This window comes from Pelodiscus sinensis, chromosome 2, assembly GCF_052426305.1.
Source record: "Pelodiscus sinensis isolate ZL-2025 chromosome 2, ASM5242630v1, whole genome shotgun sequence".
Classification (NCBI taxonomy): domain Eukaryota; kingdom Metazoa; phylum Chordata; order Testudines; family Trionychidae; genus Pelodiscus; species Pelodiscus sinensis.
The window spans coordinates 130,288,514-130,315,040 of NC_143053.1; positions in this window are offsets into that span (position 1 = coordinate 130,288,514).

Sequence of the window (26,527 nt, forward strand, 5' to 3'; positions counted from 1 at the left end):
TCTAGCTCAATGTTAAAAAAGTTTCAGTTTGTTGAATTTATTTTTTTATTCTGCCAAGAATATTTGCCAAATTTGCAAAGTTTTGGTGGCCTCACAACTGCATATTCTGGCAAATTTAGCCAACCTCTTCTAAGGATACATGATGAATTAGAGGTAGTCAAGACACTAAAGCCAAGGGGAGTGATAGTACCCTCGTCTATCTACTAGAAATACTCCTGACCTGAAATCACAGTTATCCTGATAAGTGAAAGATACGCCACTTTTCTAATATTTTTGAAGGAAACACATTTGTAGTTTGAAGTTTGGGGCCTAATTTGTAAAGAGACTAGTATGTCTGAAATATTACAGAGAATTATGATTTACAGAGCTAATGAGGTTAAAATCAAGTAGTTAAAAATATTCTAAATATAACATTTTATTATGAATACACAGTAAGAAGCTGCTTGAAATGATTGTTCTATTTTGGACAGTTAAGTAATGTTTCTAGAAAAGCTTTACAATCCACCTTCAAGGGTACATCTACACTACATGCTTATTTTGAAATAAGTTATTCCAGAAAAACTACTCTGAAATGGCTTATTTCAAAATAGCACATCTACACGACACGGAAGCCTGAAAATTAGTCCAAGGCAGGCTCCCCTAATGTGGATGTGCTACCTTGATTTAGTGCCCCAGGAGGCACTGGGGAGTAATTGCTTTGAATGGCCCTGGGAGGGAACTATTTCAAAATAGCAGAAGTGGAGTGTCCACATGCCTGCTATTCCAAAATAGCTATTTCAGAATAGGCATTATTCCTCAAAGATTGAGGTTTACAGAAATCAGAAAAAGCCATCTATTATTTCAAATTTATTTTGAAATTACATAATTGCTGTGTGAGCACTTGCATTGTTCTTTCGCAATAACAGCCATTATTCCAAAATAACGCTGCTGTGTAGACACACCCTAAGATAACAACAAATGTGTGTTGTATGTTTGAACTAGGATGTAGACAAAGGCAATGGGAGTGGATTTAGGGATAAAACAATGACATAATTCCAAAGACACCAAGACAAATGGGCCATAAAAATATTTGCTATCTATATCCTGGGTAGGCATTCATTGGCCAATTGCTTTTGTTAGTGTTTTTCCATGGCTCATTCCCATTCAAGTTAGAGGATGTATTGATTAGCATAATCATTTGTTAGCATACCCTTAACTTACTTCCTTCATTTCCACTTTGCATTGGAACAATTATGCAATTTTCATACAAAACAATCTTTTGTCCCAGATTCTGATGTTGTTCGATATGTGTGGTAGGCTCCTTTACATACACATCCATAAAACATTTTTACTTGGCTTTAAAATTCTATTAGCCTTTTTATATAGTAATTTGCACCTGTGTAGACTGGGTGTAAAATGTTATCAAATCCAAATGGCAGTGTTTTACCTTCATTTTGCATCTGCTGAATGTCTTTAAAACCTTACATAGGTACAGTGTTTTTTCTGTGATGGTACTGTTCGGTACTCAGTACCGGCACCTCTAGACACAGTACCAGCACCTCCAGTCAGAGCTCAACAACTTTTCCCCTGCAGTACCAGCATCGTTTTTTTAAACAATAAAAGCATTGCATAGGTACTTAGATAAATAACCTGTAGCCAGGGGGAGCGCCTGGATATGGTCAGGACTTTTTGAAACTCAAGTCAATTATTTATCTATCTAAACAAATATTTGGAATGCCTTGATGTATAAACCTTTAATGCAAGCAGTAACATTATTTATATGGCAATTGCAAGAGATTAGCAACATGCCCGAATTATTTACATAATATAATCCAGCTGACAGAGACACTGGCCACTCTCAAACTGCTCATCAAATGCTTCTGAACCTTACTGCAAAAATGGAAAAATGTTGTTATTATTCCTGAATCATTGTCTATAGTGAGCCACACATACCAATTCTGCCGTTTGCTCTGACACACGTGTCTTCTCAGAGTCTGATGTGACTACCCAATAGTGTATACTCCAGGATTTTTATTCATGATAGGCTGTCTTGATATACTAACTGCGTTTGCAGGAGATAGGTTGGTTAGGGCTAGTCAAAACTTTTCCATTGAAATTGCTTGGACAAAACAGACATATATGAAAAGTGTCTGATTTTTAAGCGAAGCTTTTACATGTAATCAAAAACCAAAGCAGCCAAAAAGCAACATTTTCAACCAAAAGCCAAACTATGTCTATGCAAAATAGTACCACAATGTGTCATGGGAGTTGTAGTTTAGGTGCTTTATGCTCCCTTTCTCCTTGATTTACTGGGCTACATATCCCATGATTTAGTGTGCCCTGTACTCAAAAGTTGCACCTCTTCTCCTTATGAAGTGAAAAGAAAGCAGGGCACATAGGAGATGTAGTCTGTCCAATGAACAGGATCCATAAAGGAGAGTGAAAATGTTAGACTCTAACTTCAACATGGGAAACTCAGGTACCATTTTGTATCTTTATTTGAAATGAAGTTAATTGGCTTTTAGACAAAATTTCTTCCTGCACTCCTAGTATATGCTGTAGAGTTACATTCTGCAGTTTAACGTGAACCTGTTCCTTATAAAGCATGACTGTTGGGGATAATGCTTTCAGTGTAGCAGAAGTTCCAAGTGTTCCAGAAGAGCATCCACAAACACATTTCCTGGAATGGACAACAAGGTGATAGGGCCAAAAGAACATTTTTATAGCACTGGAAGGATGCTCTCAGTGCCAGAGCAACATTTGTATTTCAGTTGAGAGATGACACACTTTACGTCTTTCAGTGTTGGTGCATGAGTATGTCAGGGACTCTAACCCAGACGGCTCGGTTCGTTGTCTGACCGCAAAGAGACAGGCAACACCAGCAAAGTCCAATCACAAGCTCTTTATTGAAGAGTGCACACAACAATAGAGAGCGGCCCGTCTCCAAAGAGAACCAGCCCCGATTTTAGTAACAGGTAGGCTTATAAAGACAGTTCCGTCGCGTCATAAGCTCTTCACCCAAGCCACTTACCCCCCTTTCTAGAAACTTTTAATATCTATGCATATCTTAGCCAACTATACATTGTGGCCAAAAGCGCTTCATAATGCATCAGTAACTTTCTTATCAATCACAAAAGGCAGGTACCAGGAACAAGGAGACAAAAGAGTCGGGTACAAACAAAGGGCAAAAATAGGGAGGTAAGATTAGCGAAGAGGAACCGAAACAGAGAGTTACTGACCAGTTCCCAAAGCAAGCCATTCTACTTACAGTAGGTACAAATATATAATTTATCACTCATCTTACTTTATAACCTAAGCCAGCATGGAGGGTGCGCCTCTGTTTGAACCACATTTCTGCTTCTGGTCAAAAATACCCAGAGGCCTCCGTGATTAGCCTTTGCTAACTTTCCTTAGCATAACGTTGACCAGGCCTTGTTTTCCTGGTCCCAACAAGTATAAGTTCTGCGGCCCGGAACTGCAGTGACTGCCAGATTGTCCATCTCTGACTAAGCAGCAGCTGGAGGATAGTTCAGGGCACAGTGATAATGTACCATCCAGAGCAAGAGTATGTCATCATCTAATTTACATGGAAGACCTTGGCTGTCAGAATGTCCATAGTCAATTCTCTGCTCAGTGGATTGGAGGAGAACAGTAATGAAAAGACCAGGTTCACATCATCCAGCAGTTGGCTACACGAATGCAGGTATGCTATTGGATGCCATTTTGGCCCTCTGATTGTTGTTGGAGATGCCCTAAGAGTTTGGGAAGACCCTGCACATTATGTACATTGATTTTGATGCAGCATTTGGTTCAGTTGACTGTGTCATGCTATGGAAGACTTCTCTCTGAGCTATCCCTCAGTGTTACCCCCAAAATTGGACCCAAGGCACTCTAATACTGGCCTTTCTATTATTCTAAATTGAATGTTAATTTATTCTGCTGAAGTGAGGAAAAAGGTGACCTTCCCTAAAGGAATTGCCAGGGATTTACCACAGGGTTTGTCTCCAAGCCACAGAGGATTCTCCAGAACAGATGATTCCTGCTAACCCTATGGATATAGCTCTCCATTCAAAGGATCATCACAGAGACTGTAGTTTTTAAAAAACAATGTCTTATTTATTAAGAGAAAATCAAGTGATTATATTATATCCTGTAAAACAAGAAAGGAAAAGGAAAAGAAAATTACAGTGTATAATAGGCTATGAGGCACAATTGAATTACTTGTAAAGGTTTACATATATATATATATATGTAACCCTTCTGCTGGGGAGGCCTGGCAGTAACCAGGGCTGGTTCAATATCTTGGGGTCAATCTTACAAAGAACTGGCTTGAGCCCCCACCCAGTAATCTGGGAAATTTACGCACCCCTGGGCACCTCTGAGAGGCAATGCTTCCCCACTCGCAAGCACTGAGTCTGAGTGTAGGAAAAGAACATTTAATGAAACAGAGAGAGAATTCATACGGCATTAGCTTGGGGAAAACACCACAAACAGAGTTCATAACCCAAACATGAGCCAAGCCCCCACCCCAGCCAAGAATTGCCCGAAGTCCACAGAGTCCAACTCCCCAAAAGTTTCTGTCCCTGGTCCGTGCCACCCGCAGGGTTTCACCTCCCAACCTGGGTAGAAATGGGGGTGGGGGGGATAGATAGGGGGCACCTTATACGAAACTTTGCCACGCTTCACCAGCTATCTCGTCCCACACCTCTGGACGCTCCGCTGGGCACCTGTTGCCGCTCCTCATCTGCTGCCGCCGCCGCTCCACACCATGCCGCTGGTCGCTGCCACTTCACTGGCTGCAATAGGTCTGGCTCTTAGTCAAACCAGTGATTTTAGCTCAGTGATTTTAGCTCTTAGTGATTTCAACTCTTTAGTCACCAGCTGGGCTGCCAAATGATTCCAGCTTTCACTAGGCTAGCAAACGAAAAGACTCCTCAGGGAGTCTGCTTTAGGTCTGTCCTTAAAACAAAGGGGGAAAGGTGCAGGCTGGGCCAGTCTAATAGCTCACACCTAGCAGGTGTGAAGCAGGCTGACTCAAGTCCTTTAACCCTTTCCCCCAGCTCTGTTTACTCAACTCTGGAAGGGGGGAGGCTTGTTCCTCCGAGACCTCTTACCATGATGATGGTGTCTCTCCTGCAAGCACTGGTGGCATGTTTTACAGTTCCCACATTTAGGGGTAGCATGATTAGTTACCCCCACAACAGTCCCAAATTATTTACAATTCTCCACATTTCATTCCAACACCAACCCTCCATCAGCCCTGTCTGAATGGGATTTACATAGCCACACCTCAGATTCTCTCCTGAGCTGTATTTACATGTCAACAGTTAACAGTTAATTACCTTGTAGAGCTAAACAACTGTAGTGGGCACACCCACCCCTCCTTTTAGCTGGCTGATAGCAAGCAGCAGTTCAGCCCCTGCTTACATATATAAATGGTACAAGAGACAAAACGGGTTGTCAGATAAATAAAATATTGTGGTCTTGGTACACGTTAACCTTTTCATAAAACTTTATACCCTAAAAACCCACTCAATCCCATTTCTTATTCAGCCAAGTTTGTTTACATTTACAGGATATAATGCGTCCTCTTCTTGTTCACAATGTCACCTGAAAGCGAGGCATTTGCATGTCAGTGCTGTAGCTGGTGTCACAAGATATTTACTTGCAATCTGTGGAAGATTCACATGTCCCTTCATGTTTCAATCACTATTTCAGAGGCCATGCGTAAGTATTGATAATGGGTTCTACTCAATAATGATCTGAAAGAGTATGTGCCAATTCATGTTCATTGTCATCATGTATGTCAGCAGAAGGTTGATTTTTTTTATGGTTCATCCCTCTCAGATTTTGGAAGGCACTTCAGAATTTTAAACAATGGGTCCAATTCAGTAGGTATCTTTTGAAAACTCATATAAATACCTCCTTTGTGTATTGTCTAATCTGCAAGGAGAGGGTTCTTAGAATGAATATATGCTGAGTCATTTGAGACACCTATAACAAGAAATAAATGGTAGAATGAGGATAAAACAGACCTGGAGACATACAGTTGACCTCTAAGGAGTTCATTCACATATTTAATTAAGTGATAGAAATGTAGCCGTTTTAGTCTGGGGTAGCTGAAGCAAAATGCAGGACAATGTAGCCTTTGTTAGTCTTTAAAGTGCTACATTGTCCTGCATTTTGCTTCATATTTAATTAAGACATTTTTAACGAGCCTTATCAGGATGGAACCATGTGCTCTGGAATAGTAGCCAAAGCATGAAGAGACATATGAATGTTTAGCATATCTGGCATGTAAATATCTTGCAATGCTGGCTTCTAAAGTCCCATATGAAACGTGGCTGAACAAGAAATAGGACCAAGTGCATTTGTAGTCTCTAAAGTTTAACACTTTTTTGTTTTTGAGTGCAGTTAGGTAAAAAAAAAATCTCCATTTGTAAGTTATGCTTTCATAATAAAAATATTGCATTACAGAAGTTGTATGAGGAGAATTGAAAAATACTATTTGTTATGTTTGTCATTTTTACAGTGCAAATATCTGTAATAAAACAATATAAAATGAGCATTATATATTTTTATTCTTTGTTGTCATGAAAATCAATATGTTTGAAAATGTAGAAAAATATAGACTGTAATACATGTCAATTGGTATTCTTTTGTTTAACAGTGCAATTAAATCTGTGATTAATCACTATTTTTAATCAATTATTTTAAGAAACACATAGTAGATTCAGTTCATTATACATTGGAAAAGAAAGTGATCAAAGTATAAGGAAGACTCACTAAGTGAGTTTTTTTAGTGTTCAATTGTAATTTTTAGTCAAATTCATTTACAACATATATGAAAGTTTTCACAATTAATAATTAGACAATGTTATTTTTATTGACAAAAATAGGAAGCTAGAAACTGAAATTCTCCAACCCCATATTTTTTCAAACTGAAGTTTTTTCCCTCAAACAAACTTTAAAAAAACCTGATTTTTCTTTTTCTTTTGATGAAAAGTTGGAAGTTTTTACAAAAGTAAAAAAATGACTCGTTTAATGTTTCTCAGAAACCAGTTAAATTTCTGATGAACTATGACCACCTTTAACACTTAGGGTATGTCAACACTACACGGGTATTTCAAAATAAATTATTTCAGAATAATAACTCCAGAAATAAGTCTTTTGAAATAACACGTCCATATTACAGGAAAGCCTTGAAATTAGTCCAAAGTAGGCTCCCCTAATGTGCATACGCTATCTCAATTTGAGACCCAGGATGCACTGGGGAGTAATTACTTTGAATGACTCTGGGGAGTAGTTATTTCAAAATAGCAGCAGTAGAGTGTCCACACTACCGATATTTCGAAATAACCATTTTGAAATAAGCCTTATTCATCATGAAATGAGGATTTATTATTTTGAAATAAGCCTGTTATTTCAAAATAATTTCAAAACAACAGGTTTGCTGTGTGGTTGCTCACTTTGTTGTTTCAAAATAGCATGAGTTATTTCAAAAAGTTCATTTTTGTGAGTTTCTCCTTCTCCTGTCTATCTATCCATGTTAAAGGAAGTTTGAAAACTAAGTGAAATATTTTGTTTGTACTCAAACAAAATGCGCCCCATTTTCATTTCCTTAACATTTCCCATAATTTGGGGGAGTTGACTGAAAATAATGTTTTGATTGATTGATTGATTGATTGATTGAAATGCTGATTATTGGGAAGAAAAATCAGTTACGCACACAACATTAGTTAGTTTTCTAAGTGACAGAGAGGTCTAAAAATAAATTAATGAATTATAGTGACTGAAGCAAAAGAAAGATCTGGAATGACAGAAACATTATCTCAAATTAGAATGCATGTTTAAGTTTTCAAAAGTTTTCACCTTTCATAATTCACACCACATTTGTAGCTTATTTGATATCAACACAGCTCTGAAAATATTAAATTTAAGTATTACAAGAAACATAGAATCCTAGGGCTGGAAGAAACCTCGGAAGGTCATTGAGTCCTGCCCCCTGCCCAAAGCAGGACCAATCCCAACTAAATCATCCCAGCCAGGGTTTTGTCAAGCTGGGGCTTAAAAACCTCTTGGGATGCACATGCCACCATCTCCCTAGGTAACCCATTCCAGTGCTTCACCGCTCTCCTAGTGAAATAGTTTTTCCTAATATCCAACCGAGACCTCCCCAACTATAACTTGAGACCATTGCTCCTTGTTCTGCCACCTCTCACTACTTAGAACAGCCTCTCTCCATCCTCTTTGGAACCGCCAAAGAAAACTAACATAACTTGAAACTTTACATACTCTGAGGGATGCTTTGCATTGGAGCTATTATCCAGTGAAGAAAGCATAAAATATTAGTTTATGCTATATTTAGTGCTTCAAGAACAGTTACATTTAACTAAACTATAAAGAATAGGAACCAGTTTGAAAATTATATAGTCCTAAGACTGCAGTTCTCTGGTAAGGCAATCACTTTTATTCTTTAGAATGTGATTTGATATTACTCAGACTCTACTGCTTGAATAGAAGTAAGTATTAAATTTGTCTTTATGCTGCAATTGCATTTTCTATATTTCTATCACTTTTAGTCTCTATCACAAGGAAAAGTACTAACACTGACTAAAATATCCATTTTTTTCCTTTCGTATAAAGCAGCTAAATAATGGATACAATATGATTCACCTCAAGGCTTGACTCATGAAAGGACCTTTGTCTAATTTGACTTTAGGTAAGTGAGTCAAGGTGCACATTATATGCGCGATCAAGAAGAAGCAAGCTGACATTTGAAGGTCAGACCACAGAGGGCAATAACAGAAAGAGAGGAATAATTATGCATTATTTTTAAACACTGAATGAGAACAAAGCTCTTATTTAAATAAGAGTCATGATAAGCTAAGCTATAATATCTAAAGAAAGGAGAAAATTGATGCAATGTCAAAACATAGGGCCCTATTCATATATTACTCATACCCTATATTTTAATATAAATTTCATGCAGTGCTCACAGAAATGACTGTATAATGTGTAATTTAAAACAAAGGCCTGGACAATGACTCAGGTGTGTGCAACGGGCATCTATTTCTTTCTTGATAAAACACATTTCTTTTCTTATATCTGAATTTGATGTACCATGTCATTTAAGTTATCTCTTACAAAGCTAATTAAATACAAAGAAGCAATGTGATCAGAAAGGTATTTATATATTTACTTTACTCCCAAATAAGTAGCTTTTATTTGCTGGATTACAGTGTAAAGGATGATTAGACAATCATAGGTCAACAGAGGGCAGTATGATTTTTCTGCTGGGAGTAAATCAGCTCCTCTTGACCTGATGTGAGGGTGACAAGCAAAGGTGCCAGAATGAGGGGTGCCACACACCCCTGCTTAACGTGGTTTTCATGAAGTGCAGGGTTTACAGTTTGGTTCAGTGGATGTCAGCACTCTCGCTATATACATTTTTCCAGCTCTCCTGGTGACTAGTGATTGGAAGGTGGCAGGACATGAAAAAAAAATTCTGTGGCAGACTGAGATAGAAGCATGAGAATGGAAGAAATTAATATTGGGATACACATATGGCTTCAGCTAACAGCACTTGGCAGCTGATGCACATTAATCAAGAGTAGGTGCTTTAGTAGGGCATATTTGGAGATATCCAGCACACCCCACCAATTCCACAGCAGGGCAACAGCTGGAATACAGCTGGAATGCCACCAAAAAAGTCCAGTATGGGATAGGAAGTAGGCAGAGTTGTCGCTCCACTCCCATTCATGCATCAACCAACAGAGCTGGATATCTATACAGTGGATAGTATGCCACAGTTAGATCTGGTTGAAACTTTTCTTCCAAATCTTCGAAGGAAAAATTCAGTTTTCAGCTCAGTCAAGTTGCATGGAAAGTGTCTAATTTATGTCAAAGTTAAAAGTTCTTTTGGGTTTGGGCAGTTTTTGATTGACAAAACCCAAACTTTTTTTCAAAAGAAGAGGCCTCCAAGAAATAACACAGGTGCCCAGGTGGCCACTCCATCCAGACTAATCACAACTTAAATGCAAGATAATGTCCAATCAATGTGGATGCTATCTTTCAAAATAAGCTTTTCTGGAAGATTTCTTCCAGAAAAGCTTCTTCCAAAAGAAGCTTGCAGTCTAGACATAGCCCAGTAGGAGGAAGAAAAATTGTTCTTCTTGGCCTCTGATGATAGGACAAGAAGCAATGGGCTTAAACTGCAGCAAGGGAGGTTTAGATTGGACATTAGGAAAAAATTCCTAACTGTCAGGGTGGTTAAACTCTGGAATAAGTTGCTAGGGAGACTGTGGAATCTCCATCTCTGGAGATATTTAAGAGCAGGTTTCATAGACCATCCATTTCGGATGGTCTAGATGTTACTGTGTCCTGCTGTGAGGGCAGGCGGCTGGACCTGATGACCTCTCGAGGTCCCTTCCAGTTCTAGTGTTCTGTGAGTCTATGATTATAATATGAAGAATTCCTTAAAATTGAAAGAATTAATATAGTTGATTCAGGGATGTTATTTGATCACCAAAGGGAAGGTGACTGTGAAGGAGTGGGAAGGTGCCTTATGAGATTATAAATGAGAAAGAAAGGGGACACATAAGATATTAAGTAAAGCTTTAAAAATTTCTGCAATACTTAATAGCCTTAGCCCCCTGGATTTGCAATGAGTTGCCTAGGTCTTTTTTAAAATGTTGCCCACTACCTAAATATGATTCACATTATACAAATATTTGTAAACCCTTGCCAGGGAGTGGCAGCAGTCTTGTTTTTTAAAAGAGATTAGAAGTATTCTGAATATAAATTTGTCTGACATCTGAAAGATGCCGCTCCAGTAGCACAATGATCCTTAACAGAGTCACTTGGTATACTATTGACATATATATAAACTTTCTGGAAAAGTTTTCTGTTAAAAGCATTTTCGGAACAGAGCATCTAGATTGTGCCAATCTAGACGCGCTTTTCCGCAAAAAAGCCCCAATCGCCATTTTCGCGATCGGGGCTTTTTTGCGGAAAACAAATCTGAGCTGTCTACACTGGCCCTTTTGCGCAAAAGCTTTGCGCAAAAGGGACTTTTGCCTGAACGGGAGCAGAATAGTATTTCCACAAGAAGCACTGATTGCTTACAGTAGGAAGTCAGTGCTTTGCGGAAATTCAAGCGGCCAGTGTAGACAGCTGGCAAGTTTTTTCTGGAAAAGCAGCTTATTTTCCGAAAAAACTGGCCAGTCTAGACACAGCCCATATGTTTAGAGAATGTAGTCTCCTTCCTCATTCCTACATATACATCCTGAAACTAGAATGTAAATATTATATACGCACAAATACTATGTTAAAAGAACATTATTAAGGTAGCAAAGTCAAGTAGTTAGGTATACCAGAATTAAAAGTTGCCCCTACTCTTTATCTCCTCCATACTACCAGAGTACCACCGGGGAGGTTAGGGGTGAGGGAGTACAGAGAGTACAGGAAAGTCAGTTTCAGTGCCCAAACACACAAACAGTTGTTACATGGAAAGTGCTTCTGGGCCCCCATCATGTTGGCTAGAACATACCTAGTTCCTCTGTGGGGATGGTAGATACCCAATTTGCTCAGTACTCAAGGCTGTGAGGGCTGGAATATGTTTAGGAGGATGTATTCTTCAGAGTTTTTAGATGCTCAATTCTAAGAAGTCTTTATTGGACATGTACAAACTGCTATTTTGCAAAGATTTATAACTTGGCTAAATACAGGCAGATTTTTACTAAGATGGCAAAAGACACACCCGTGACATAATAAAAGTCAACCTCCCTGCCCAATTTCAAATCCTTTCTCCAAAAGCATCAGAGTGCTACAGGTGGTAAAAGAAATAATCTGGGGAATTTAACACAGACAAAATGTATTTTTTCTAGCTTCATTCTGAAAAACAGCTCAGGCATGTTTTTTCTACATATTGGCAGAGATAACCATTATAGAAAATTTCAGCCCATCCACTTTAATGTCTGAAAACTTGTCAGCAACTGAATAGGGGTGCACAAAGGGAAATGTCAGGCAAGCTTAATAGGATGTGCTACCAGCTCCAACTACACCCACACGCAGCAATATTACTGACCCAGTCTGGCTCTGGGATAGCTGCTGTTCAGTTTCCCTTCAAGGACACGGATTTTCCCAATCTTCCTACATGGTTTGTGTGCTGCAATAACTTTCCCTCCAGCAATTTCATTAAAAATAAGTGTATCTCTTTTAGGGTACACAGCAGAGCTAGAGTCGAATTAAGCTATGAACTTCAGCTTTGTCAATTGTGTAGCTGAAGTCAAAATAGCTTAATTTGGCCTCTGGTGCTGTCTACACAGCAGGAAGTGGAAGAAAGAACATACTTCCTTCAACTTCCCTTTACTCTTTGTGAAATGAGGCTTGCCATGAGTTGGAGTAAGAAGCCCAGCTCAACATTATTTCTAAATAAAGGCTTTCAGTGTAGATGCACTTTCTTATTTCAGAAAAACCTCAGTTATTCCAAAATAATGCAACTGCGTAGATGTACCCTTAGGGTGTGTCTAGACTACACCTCTCTGTTGACAGAGAGATGTAGATCAGGCACATCGAAATTGCTAATGAAGCAGGGATTTAAATATCCCGTCCCTCATTAGCATAAACATGGCCACCAGTTTCTTTTTAAACGGAGTTTTTTTTAAAAAACCCAGCAGTCTAGATGCAGATCTGTTGAAAATAAAGCATTTTTCAACAGATCCTGTAAACCTCATTTTTTGAGGAACACAGCATCTGTCAAAAAAGGCTTTATTTTCGACAGATCCACATCTAGACTGCCATTTTTTTTTCCGAAAAAACTCTGTTTAGAAAAAAACTGGTGGCCATGTTTATGCTAATGAGGCATGGGATATTTAAATCCCTGCTTCATTAGCAATTTTGATGTGCTTGATTTGCATCCCTCTGTCGACAGAGAGCTTTAGTGTCCTAACAAACACACACTTGCATACACACTTCCATCCCAGTGCCAAGAAGGACATAGCCCTTGCTTCTTGAAGGCCTACCTTGTCTTTCAATTGGCACTTCAGCCCCTTCTGGGCTCTGCTTAGTCCCTGCCTTTACAGAGTACTCAGTCTCAGGACTGCTCTCCTTGGAATTCTTCTCTCTTCTGTTTTCCTCTCTCAGAGCAAACCTAGGGGCTTCCACACCAGTCTCCTTGCAAAGCCTCTTTCCACTATGCTTCTGTGAGCCTTTACAAGGGTGAGGTTCATCGGGGCTCAAAGTTTCATCAGGGAGATAGCAGCCAATTGCTTAAAGGGACATCTGCGCTTAAAGGAGCTAGTCACCCTATGGCAACACGAATGATAGGCAGACAGAAAATCCCTACTGCCCCATACATACACACAGATACTCCCCATATAGGCCTTGAATAATGTCTCTCTACAATCAAAAACAATCTAATATTTATTTTCACTAATCACATCTGTGATACCAATGTGATTTTAAGTTTTGCTGTAGCAGCATAAAGAATAAGAACATTTTCTGCATCGGTGTATAACATGCCTCCATGACCAAATTTATACATTGACAAGGTCATGACATTGTGACCAGATGGCTCATGGTTGGATAGTGAAATGTCATATACTGTATTAGTCATTGTAATTAAGACTTAACTTTTATAATATTGTGAAATCTAACTGGCTGTCTGTTGAACCACAACTTGACAGTGCTTTGAAATACATATATTATAAAAAGTATTAGTTAATAAGACTTTTAGTTAACAAGACTTGCATTACTAGCCAGGGAAGGGCTGAGCCCCTAAAGTGGATATGACAGGTTCTTTTTCCATGTCTGCCTTCTGGAAAGGGTGAGGCCAGCTGGAGGCCAGCATGAAGACAACAGAAGAAAGGAAGGAAGGCAGATAGAGGATTTTAAGCTTTTTCTCTTAACAGAGCTTGAAGTTTCACTAATTGACAGCAACTCTTACAGACCAATAAATATTCCCCTCCCAAACTATGTAGCAAGTTCTACTCATGGAGGAATTTTGGTAGTGCTGCACATGTGCAGAATTCATGTCCTACATCGATTTTTTCTATGCAGAATACAATTCTGCCATGGGTACACTGCAGTTACATCTTTTGACCACCAGGAACAGCTCTGGCACCAGAATAGAAGTTGGTCAGATGGGAGAGGAGCCACATTCCTATGGGGGTGGGAGCATAGGACAGACAGAGCTTGGCACACAGGGCTGCTTGGCACACAGGGAGAAGGGTCACAGACTGGGGTGCAGAAGGGCTAGTGGAGGGATGGACTGGCAGTGCAAACTCAGGAGCTAGCCAGAGGCTATATAAAAGGCTGCAGGTCCACATGGGGATCAAGGAAAGGGAAGTGAAAGACTGCATAGGAATGATCTTGTGTAAGTCACTTAACCTCTACTTGCATCAGTTCTCCATCTGTAAAAGTGGGGATAATCTGGTGAGGATAAGGACATGAAAGATGGTGAGACAGTCAGATGCCAAAGTGATGGAAGCCATGGAAACCTTAAATAGATATGCCATTTGCAATGAGTCATAAGGAATACAAGATCTGTGTAACTGGAAATTCCAGATCTTCACCAGTCCTGGCATATAAGACTGCTGAGTACAATCACATATAGACCCTTTGAAGCATGCAAGTAAGACAGCTGTGCTCCATATATTGCCCCAGAGAGAGGTTGTGAGTCATGTGTTGGGATTTTTTTTATATGGGGCCTGTGGTGCCAGTGTGAATTTCTCCCTAAATACATCCAGAATATTGCTTTATTAGTTAGCCTGTGGCAGTTGTTGGTGTCAGGTGACAAGTACAAACATTACTAATGAAAGCATAATGAATTGAGATAGCTTTGAGGAGTGGTTATAGGGAATTTAAATTAAGGTGAACAACACAGACAAGCAAATGGAGACATGACATATTTCCATCATATTAACTAAGACAGATCCATCTCCAATTCTCTATTACACTTGCATATTGAAGCCTCGTCTATCAACAGCCCTTGCTTTGCAAAACTAATTGAATCCCCAAAACAAATTGGTTTTTTTTCTGGTGTCTTGCCCTAGCTATATTTTACTCCATCTTTTATCACCTGTCCTCAGATCTGTCATTGAGAACATTGCCAATATCTCTTGAAATGTTTTGTACAAACAGCTTCATCTAGTCAATTACATTTCAGTTGACTAAGAATATATTAATGCTTGCATATACTTATATTCTCCCCAGCCTCACTGCTCAGTAATTCAATTCCATGGTTTCACTGGCATAAAGGGACCTCAACCTCATTCTAAACATTAAGTTACCCTAACATAGTCATTTTGTATATTATTTTTTGTATTATAGTCACCCAGAGACACCTCTGCGCATTGGGCACTATGCCTGTATATTGTTCCTGCCAGAAGAATTTACTGTGCAAACAGAGAAGAGAAAGGGTGAGAAAAAAGAAGTATTATCATCATTCTATGGGTGGAGAACAGATGCAGAGAGAAACTAAATGGCAAGCCTCTGTCTCACCGTGAAGCTGAAGTAGAGTCAGGAATAAAACACCTATAATTACTTCTTTAATGGCAAAACCCTGCTTGTTCTCTGGACTGTCTCTCAGCCTCAATTCATGAACATATACCTATTTTTATGAGTAGAGACATTGGAGTCAATGAAATTACTCACATGCTGAAAGTTAAGAAGACACTTAAATACCTTGCTGAATTGGTGACTATATATATAAGCAACTAGCAGATGTACCTGGCATTGCTCAGGTCCTTAAATGTAGAAATATTTGTTTTTTGGGGAAGTTGGAAGTTAAAAGGAAAATGCACATGCTGCATATAAAGAATTGTATAGGGCAGGGCTTTGGGTGTGTGTGGAGGGGGGGCTGAGGGCTGGTGGTAGGAGGGTACAGGATTCAATACAAGGGGCTGGGAGGTGGGGGTCTGAGGGCAGGAGGTGAGGGTGCAGGAGGCAGAGCAGGGGGGTGCAAAATTCAGGGTAAAAGGTGGAGTCTTAGGCCAACAGGCTCAGGGCAGGGGGCTGTGAGGTCTGGTGGCATGGACAGTCGGTGCAGCCGGGGCTGAGGGAGGCAGGACCCCAGCCCCATCTACAGCCCCACCCCATCCACTGAGGTTCCACCCCCACTACGGGAAGGGGAGGAGGAGGAGCAATGCACCAAGCATGCGTGTCCCCCACACACACTATGGGGAGTGCAAGAGTGCCGCATGGCCCGAGCCTCCCTATCCCTGGAAGCAATGGGAAGGGAGGTGGCCACGACCCAGGTTGGGCCAAGATGGCTCAAGCCTCCCTGGCAGAAGGGATGGAGGAACAGTGGGAAGGGAGGTATCTGCATGGCCTGAGCTGGCGCAAGCCTCCTCAGTCCCAAGAGCACTGGGGAGGGAGGCTGCAGCATGGCCCAAGCTGCCCTGGAGCATGGGAGGGAGTGGGTGCTCCAGGGAAGCAATGCTCCACGCCCGGTAAGCCTACAGCAGGCATTCTGAGTGTGGAGTGTGGGTAGGGCCAGGCTGGTGGTTTGAAAAGGCAAAGCCTCCCTTCACATAAGCCACCAGATGCACATAACTGGAGGGTCTCACTGGGGCCATCTGCAGCAGCAAGGGAGGTGCTGCTCTGGCCCCAGCCAGCAGTTCTTCTGGGGAGTGGAGCCAGGGGCTCTGTTTTCCTGCCCTAGCCCATGTCTCCTCTGGGCAGGGTGGAGGCCTGAGGCCGTACTGGCTGGCCTGACCAATGGCTCCTCCAGGGTGTGTGGGGGGGGAGGGGGGAAAGGACTCCACTGCCCAGCCCTGAGCAGTGGCTCTTTCAGAAAACTACAAAACATCGATAACCTCCCCGATAACACCATCCTTGCCACCATGGATGTAGAAGCGCTATACACCAACATCCCACATGAAGACGGATTACAAGCAATTAGAAACACTACCCCAGAGGACACCACTGCCAATCTGATAGCAGACCTATGTAACTTACCCACAATTATTTCCAGTTTGAGAACAACTTATACCTCCAGATCAGCGGCACAGCCATGGATACACGCATGGCCCCATAGTATGCTAATATCTTTATGGCTGACCTAGAATGTTTCCTCAACTCCCGTCCCCTTTTACTCCTTCTCTACTTACGCTACATCGATGACATCTTTATGATCTGGACACATGGCCAAGAAACACTGGAGACATTCCACAGAGATTTTAACAACCTACACCCCACCATCAATCTCAGCCTGGACCATTCTACATGAGAGATCCATTTCCTGGACACCACAGTACAAATCAGCAATGGAAAATTAGACACCACTCTCTACAGAAAACCCACTGACTCATACATTTACCTACATGCTTCCAGCTCCCACCCAGAATACACCATACGATCCATCATCTATAGCCAAGCCCTTCAATACAACCGCATCTGCTCTAATCCTACTGACAGAGACCAGAAACTTCAGGATCTCTACCAAGAATTTATAAACCTCAACTACCCACCCGGAGAAATAAAAAAGCAAATTGAAAGAGCCAGACGAATACCTAGAAACCATCTTCTTCAAGACAGACCCAAGAAAACCAACAATAGAACACCACTTGTCATCACCTACAACCCCCAACTTAAACCTGTCCAACACATTATCAATAAACTACAACCTATACAGGAATAGGATACTAAATTCCAAGAGGCTCTGTCGATCCATAGTCTCCTATAGACAACCATCTAACTTCAAGACAATTCTTACCAACAACCACAGGACATACCACACTAATGCCAACCCTGGTACCTTCCCTTGCAACAAACCCTGCTGCCAGCTTTGTCCACATATTCACTCTGCTGATACCATTATTGGACCTAACCAAGTGAATTATAAGATCAAGAACATATATTCCTGCGCATCCATAAATATAATTTATGCTATCATGTGTCGAAAGTGTCCGTCTGCAATGTACATTGGACAAATGTCTCAGACAGTTCGCCAAAGAATCAATGCCCACAAAACAGATATTAGACAGTATCACAAAGAAAAAAACAGTTTCTTGCCATTTCAACCAGAAAGGACATTGTCTCAACAACTTGATTACCTGCATCCTGCTTCAAAGGCCTTTTAAGACTACACTTGAGAGAGAATCCTCTGAACTGTCATTCATGCTTAAATTCGACACTTTATACCTGAGTTTGAATAAAGACTCTAATTATCTTACCCATGACAAAAATAGCTTCCCCAATTATCACCTCTAATATCATTAGCTCACAGACATTTACCCCCCCCCCCATCCTCCTTCTGTTCTGAAATTTGATTTGTCCTTTTCATAAGTGTTCATTTTTTTTAAAATTGTATCCTTTGGTATATATGGTTGTGACAATTTTCTTCCACTATTTGATCTGAGAAAGTGGGTCTGGCCCAAGAAAGCTCATCACCTAATAAACCATCTTGTTAGTCTTTAAAGTGCTACACAGTCCTGTTTTTTGTTTCAGCTACACCAGACTAACACGGCTACATTTCTATCACTTTTATATTTTAAGCTTTCTTCTATTGCTGACCTCCTTTTGTTTAGTTCCTTTTATAATTTTCCAAAAGCCTCTCTCCACTGTCCCTTATTCATATGTCATCATGCTGACTAATAACTGCAGCCCCAGCAATGTTTTTTTGGAGTGAATGACAAGAGATGTTGCTAATTCAGTATAGTAGGGAGATATGACAGCATCAGGAGAAGGTGGTTTTAGAATATATGTCAGAATAAGAAGAGCTCTTAGTTTTCTTTAATATTGACATAAATGACTGAGTTTAATTCTCTGTATGTGGGGAAGGCAAGCTCAGTATAATGTTTTTCCTCTTTTGATGATTTTTTGTCAATTAATCCTCTCTCACTTTCCTGAACAATGCTTATGGTAGGGACAGAATACACATTGTTATATTTTATACTTTAATATATTTGGTACATAGCTACTAGGATGAGTGGCTTATACAAAATATTTAAAGAGCTCATGTCCAATGGTCTCTCTAATTTTTCCATATATATGTGGAATATTTTTTGTTATATGCACCAAACCGTGTGCAGATGTGCACCACCAATAGAAAACCTTCTGCTGACTATGACAGTTCTAGGTGACCTACTAATTTACTGGATAGCACCTGAATTTCTCCTGGGTGGCTGCCTAAGCACTTATCTTTCAAGGAACACTGCTCCTGTGGTGGGTAGATACACAAATTTTGGATAGAAGCAGTTAGGAAATCAGTTTTACCCAGGTTGGGAAAAGACCATTATAAACATAACGGGGAAAAGGCTAGCAGACAGACTCTCCAGGCTCCTGGGAAGGGAGTGGGGCCTACTTCCACGTTCCCAGAAGGGTCACGTCCCCACGTGATTTATGAGGAGAGGCTGAGGGATTTAGGTTTATTTACGTTACAGAAGAGGAGAGTGAATGGTAGCAGCCTTCAACTTCCTGAAGGGAGGTTCCAAAGAGGATGCAGAGAGACTGTTCTCAGTGGTAACAGATGGCATAATGAAAAGTGATGGCCTTAAGTTGGGGTGGGGGAGGTCTAAGTTGGATATTAGGAAAAACTATTTCATTAGGAGGGTGGTGAAGTACTGGAATGGGTTACCTAGGGAAGTGGTAGAGGTTTACCCTAAATAGGTTACCTATGGAGGTTTTTAAGTTCCAGATTGACAAAGGCCTGGCTGGGATGATTTAGTTGGGATTGGTCCTGCTTTGGGCAGGGGGCTGGACTCAATGACCTCCTGAGGTATCTTCCAGCCCTAGGATTCTATGATTCTATGAAATGATAAAACTTTCCTGTGTAGACAAATCTTTAGTGTGCCCCCAGTGGACAAGAAGCCTTAGTGGGGGTATTCCCTGACACCATTTTTTTTACTTTAGCTTTATCTCTACCGGAAAAGAAAATATGCTATGTAAGGCCTGGAAGTCAGGAAAATAGTCACATTTAACATCATGTCACTTCTCCTAGAAATTGGAAATTACTTTACCTTAACAGCATGGCATATGGGGAGTTCCAGATAGATTCTATCTGCCACTCGGGTTCCTAGCTCCCTGCTACTATTCTGTCTACAGGCTCCCTGCTGCTCTCCATGCTCCTGCTTCTCAATGTGCTGCTAGCTGACTGTTTCCCCACGGCCCACTGAGAGCCCAGCTGCATTGGAGGCTGTAGACTCGCCGTTGGCAGCTCAGCAGCTGCCTAGATGACAGACGTGAAGTTCCCCAAGCTCCCCACCAGCTGCTATGGAGTCTGTTGTGCTTCCAGAGGGGAGCAGAGACCAAGGAAAACTGCTGTGATCTCATTGTGAAGCTGCACAGAGCTGGGGACCTGGGCTCTCAGCCCCTCTCCCCCGAACACTGCCCCTCTCAATTGGGTGGAAGTGCTTCTGGTGAGATTGTGCATCGCTCACGGAGGAGAGAGAGGATGTGAACCATGGCAGTCATTACAGTTGTGCCTGTAAGCTGACCTATGTTGAATTAAGTTTGTAGTATACACATGCCGTAAGCCAGTGGTCCCTAATGCAGTGCCTGCGGGCACCATGGTGCCCGCCGGGCCATTTATGTGCACCCGCAGAACAATCTGGGCCGGCCCCACCCCCAGGCGCGTGACACATGACAGTGCCAGCGCCGGGTGCCTGGCTCATGGGCAGCCCCTGCCTGGGGTTGCGGCACATGACAGTGCTGGCCCCAGGCGCTTGGCACATGTGTGGCCCCACTCCTGGGCATGCGGCCTGTGAGCAGCCCCGCCCCCAGATGTGTGGTGCATGAGCGGCCCCACCCCCAGGCGCTCGGCAGCCCCAAAGGTTGGGAACCACTGCAAAGTGGTCTAATTAAAAAAAAAAGATGTGTTAAAAACAGAAGAGAATTTTTAGTTAAAGAAACTATATGTCACTGTTCAGAGTGACTGCACCTGTATTTCCCCTCATGGCCCAATTCCCAATCTCCAGCTGTCACCTCTATTGTACAGAGAAAATCATCTCTCTACCACCTGTGCTTTATCAGGCTACCAGTTCCCTGCCTATGTTATAGAGGAAACATATTAAAAAGAACAAACAAATCTACATGCATGATAATAATCTTACCAGAAATCACCCCCAACTCCAATAGCTGGCTTCAAACCCTGGAAACAAATGTAAGAGCTTTTGGCTCAGAACAAGCGGACCCATGAATCTGTAAATCACTTCCTTGTACAGTTTTGGTCTTTGATTTTGGGACCCTAAGAACAGGTAATCAGCAGAAATGTGCCCTATCCTCAGGATGGTGGCTTCAAGGGGATGAATTTGTACATAATGGCGCAGGCGGGGCTGGGCAGATTACATGAATCTTCTCAAAAAATCCACACCGTATGTATTGTCCTAAAATGTCATTCTTGTCTGCCACATTGTTCAACATAGTACTTTGGTCATCCAGGCCTAAATTATATTAGTTTTTGCATTTAAAACAATGGATTCCAAAGATACCTAAACACTTAATTCAATGAGATCTCCCAAAGATATTGTAGAACAATGTCAAATCCTCCTACTCTGCCCCTACTCTGAATGAATGGGAACTAAACCAATGGGCTGACAACTCCAACCTCATATCCCTGTCTGAGGATGGAAACAAATTGATATGGAGGTAGGGGAATCCTATCCCAGTGTACAAAAAGGGTGTGCTGTCAATCCTGCTCTGTGAACAGGCTAACTCAAAAAGCCCTAATTCCTGAGGCTTGGGTCAGCCACCACGTAGTTTTACGTCTCTTCCTGTCTCCAAGCCATCAAGAATTGATCTCTTCTCCTGCCCAACAACCCACTCCCCAAAGTTAGGGTGGTGATTTTCTGAGGACAGTGCACTCCTACAGCACACAATAGGACACTAGGATGACAAGCTCTTCCACAGTTTCTCAAAGGTTCTGTTCAATTTTGGAATTTATTTCCCCCACTATTAAACTTGCACTATGCTATTTCTGGCAGTGTACTAGTTTTTGTCTGTTCTCCATGGTGTTATTCAGTTTTAAAACTCCTACATCCAATTTTAAGTTTATGTAAATGCTGAGGAGTGGGGCATTTCAAAAAGCGGGATGTTTTTAATGATTAGCAATTTCAGGCTGTGGGTGGAGAAGCTGCCATTAAAAGGTAGCAGCACAGAGGCAGTTCAGTGATTATCTGAGATGTATTTTGATTAGACTTAAATACTGAAGGTGAGATTGCAGGAAAGAAGGTCCAGTTTATTGAAGTGAAGACGGTTAGAGGGAGCCATGGATAGTGAAGGAAGGGATAATTGGGTAATAAGAAGAGACAGTGAAAAACAAATATAGTACTCTATTTTCAAGTGAGACTAGTAAGTAAAGAATAAAAAATAGAAGAGACGAAGAAGTTTTAGTTGAAAGAAATGAAAAACATCCATGAAGAAATATGAGCACTGGTTTCAAACTAGTGTAATGAAAACATTGACATCTATGGAATCATGGCTGACATAAACCAATGAGAGAGAAGAATTATGCCTTTCCATGTGAAATTTTTGCTAAACTTTTTTTCATTTGGTACCTAAACTAAATCAATTCAGCAAATATAGTAGAGTCTCAATTTTCCGACTTTCACCTATCTGACTGTAGCCGGCCGGAGTAAGTCTCAGGTCCGACACTGAGCTCTCAAGGTACAAAATATGCCACACATGTATCTGTCAAATATAAGTAGTTTATTTCTTTACAGCTAACAGCTGTGCCCCATAAATGTAAGAACAACATAACAAAGAAGCGGCATATCTTACATCCCTTCCTGCAAGCCTGGGAACCCAGGTAGGCTGCGGACGAAGGTTGTACAGCTTTCGAGGCACCAGTACCCAAAGCCCATCGATGAAGTCCAATTTGCAAGGCTCTGAGGCAGCCTTAAATACAGTTTTCTCTGCCTTAGGCTGTGTCCAGACTCCATGCCTCCGTCGACGGAGGCATGTAGATTAGCCAGCTCGGAAGAGGGAAATGAAGCCGCGATTAAAATAATCGCGGCTTCATTTAAATTTAAATGGCTGCCCCGATCTGCCGATCAGCTGTTTGTCGGCAGATCGGGAGAGTCTGGACGCGATGCCCCGACAAAGAAGCCTTTCTTCATCGACACAGGTAAGCCTCGTGAAACCAGGCTTACCTGTGTCGATGAAGAAAGGCTTCTTTGTCGGGGCATCGCGTCCAGACTCTCCCGATCTGCCGACAAACAGCTGATCGGCAGATCGGGGCAGCCATTTAAATTTAAATGAAGCCGCGATTATTTTAATCGCGGCTTCATTTCCCTCTTCCGAGCTGGCTAATCTACATGCCTCCGTCGACGGAGGCATGGAGTCTGGACACAGCCTTATTTGGCAGTTTGGAAATTTCCAGAGATTACTCATTATGTGCTGATGTAGGGCTTAGCTGTTAGTTATTGATCTGGTTCTGGTCTGGATCTGCTTGTTCTTTGGCCCTGTTTACGTGATCAGTACGTTAGGGTAAACAGAATTGTTTATGCATTCTTGCCCTTTATCCTTATGTTATACTTGTTCTTTCTATACTGGTAACAATGCTTATCTTAAGTGGCGTAAGTTCCCAAAGACTTGCTTCTGGCTCATCTGATATAGGGAAAAGGGAAGGGGGGGGGGGGAAGAATGCAGGCCTCACCACCCCTAAACTAGCATGTACAAAGTTCTTCCACAATTGACCACTACACTGACATTCCGTTTTATCCGACGGTGCTGCCTGTCACGTGACAACAAGGGGCTCCAGAGACACTTCATACCACAATGGCCTTGCTTTCCCTTTTTCCAGGGCTGGGCAAGAGCTCTGGTTGGCAGGTCTGCGGGGATTTCACTCAGCCCAGCACACAGCGCGGGCTCGGCAACCTTACCTCCCCACCCCACACCTGGGGCAGCTCATGCACGCACTGCGGGTTCGCCCGGCGCTCAGATATGCTGGGCCCATGCCCTGCTCAGGGCCCGATCCTGGCCATCCTGCTGCATTAGCAGCTCTGCTTTTAGGAGCAGGCCTGGACCCGCTTCCTTCTCCCAAAACTTTGCGGGCTGGAGGGGGAGAGGGAGGGAGTTACCCCCCTGCAGAGCAAGCCTGGCTCCCGGCCAGAGCAAGTGGGGAGTCCAGGCTGAGGCAGGGGAGGAAGGGGAGGACGGTGTGTAGCAAGGGGAGGGGCCGCAACCAGGCTGAGGAGAGGCAGGAGCGCCAGGGCCTTGGGCATGTCAGGGAGGCTCAGGGGAGTAGGGAGGAAGAGGACACAGCATCCGGAATCCGCCAGGGAGGGGGCAGAATGTGCGCCAACTGCCCCCGAGACAAAGAGCGGAGCCCGCCTGAGAGGCCCCCCCCTCAGCCACCACCGCCGCTGTCATTGCTGCTCTGCTCCTGCCCCTCAGCCAGAGCTTGCCAGGCCCCTGCCCTGCCATGAGCCAGCATCGTCCCTATTATTCGACATATCCAGGTATTCCACCATCCTCCGGTCCCGTTTAGGTCGGATAACCGAGACTTTACTGTAAATAAATAAAAGAAAGTAAATAAAATAGAAAGCAGACAATTAAACAAAATAGTAGGCATTGGAAGGTGACCTGTCTGTGTGAGAGGAGCATTCACAATACAGTCATATTTTGAGAAATGTATAGAGGACTCTGTTCTTGAGCACTATTTAATGAGCTTCTTACAAGTTCACTGGTGAGAAAGGATTCTTTGGGGATTTGGAAGCCTGAACATGATTTATAATTTTCATATGAAACTTCACCTTCCTCTTTTTTGTTTTGTTTTGTTTTGTTTGTTTAGGTACTTGAGGGCTCCTCACATTCCAAGATATTTTTGTGACTTGATAGCAGAGTACCTTTATCGACAGGAGAAGATACAGAAGAAAGGAAATAATATTATTCCCATCTTTCAGACGGGGAATGGAGATACTAAGTGTTTTTCCCAAAGTCACATTGAAAGTCTGTGTCAAATTTGAGAACTGAAATCACCTCTTTTGAGTGACACGGTTTAAGCACAAGACTGTCTCTCCTTGTGATGGGCCGGTCCCGTCCCCCTTGCCATGCCCGAGCATGCTGACTGCTCGTGCCGCAAGCAGGGAGCTGGGCAAGCACCGTCCGTGCTGCCGCGCATGCGCGGTAAGCCAGCGGCCACTTTTAAACGCAGCGCCGGCACACCTGGGGGTGGGGTGCCCACATGGAGCAGAGCGAGGCAGAAGACTCTGAGGCGTTGGGAGGGGCAGACCCGGCCTGCCAGAGGCAGAAGAGAGCACCGCAGGACCGCGGCAGTGGGGCCACGGCAGCCGAACCCACAAGCGTCCCGCTCCGTTCACGAGAAGACATTGGACCAGAGGGAGGTGGGGACCTGGAGTCAGAGCCAGAACTGGAGAGGGCCGAGGCCATAAAGGCTCAGCGAAGGGGCACCAGCCAAGAGGCAAGCGGAAGTCACCTGAATCCCAAGGAACCCCCATGGCCGGAAGAGGTGACTAGCCCCCTTCTCCAAACAGAGCGCCGGGATGCAACGACGCCTAGATCCACAGAGTAAAGGGGGACCCAATGTCGCTGAAACAGTCTGTAGTAGAGGTAGGAAAGGGAACTGGACGGGGGTGCACCTGAAGGAGGAGCGACTTCCGGCGGTAGCCCCGAGAAGGGCGTCGAGGAGCAGACGTCAAGGTCCTTGCCAGTCAGGTAAAGGCCGGATGTCATACCCTTTGGGTCCTGGGGAAGGGAAGACACTCGGGAGCATGCAGAAGGCCCGAGCACCCCTACACCACGCCCATAGTTCAGGAGGCGGTCCGCCTGCAGGAGGACTATCGGATTGACGAGAGATAGACTTTGGGGAAAAAGAACTAGGAACTCAAACGGGCCCTGGGCAAAAGCAGGAGGGTTCCGGTCATATCAGGGTCACCCCAGTATAGGGGAACCCTACCACACCCTGAAGGCCTAGAGCAAACCATCAGCGGGCAGGGGAGAGTCCCTCTGTGGACTTAACGCGGGCCCGCCCTGCCCCACAATCCTTCGGGACTAAGAGGGAGGGGGGTGGTCGACCCCTGATACTCCTGTAGAATAGCAATTCTTCTGATTGTGCAGCCATCTCAAATAAAAGCAGCTAATTTGTAGCCCTCCATTTGCACTTGTTTTACTCATTCATCTCACATAGATAATCTTTTTAATTTCCCAATGTCAGTGACAATGGACCAACAAATCTTTCATCGTCGAAGGTCAGATGATCTTTTAATTTTTAGCTCCTCAGTCATTCACTGCTCCATTACTTGTAGCAATAACATTTCTTTTGGCCCAGCAACAATGATGGTTCATAATCGCCTGGTTAGCTGATGGGTTTAGCTAAAACCATTAATTCTGTCAATTTCTTGTCTAGCATAGATAATTTGGACAGACTACATGAATATGTGCCTCCATAATGCCACGCCCTTCCAGAAATAATCTGTTTCAGATCTGAATGACTGATGCTTCCTATCCTGGTCGCTGCTCAATGCGTCAGGTGCAGTATTTGTGTAGCCAGAATGGAATTGCTGCAATGGTAGCTTGGTGGTTTTTTTATTTGTGTTTTGTTATTGCCTCCAAACACTCAAACAGATTTCACCAGTGCTTTTCT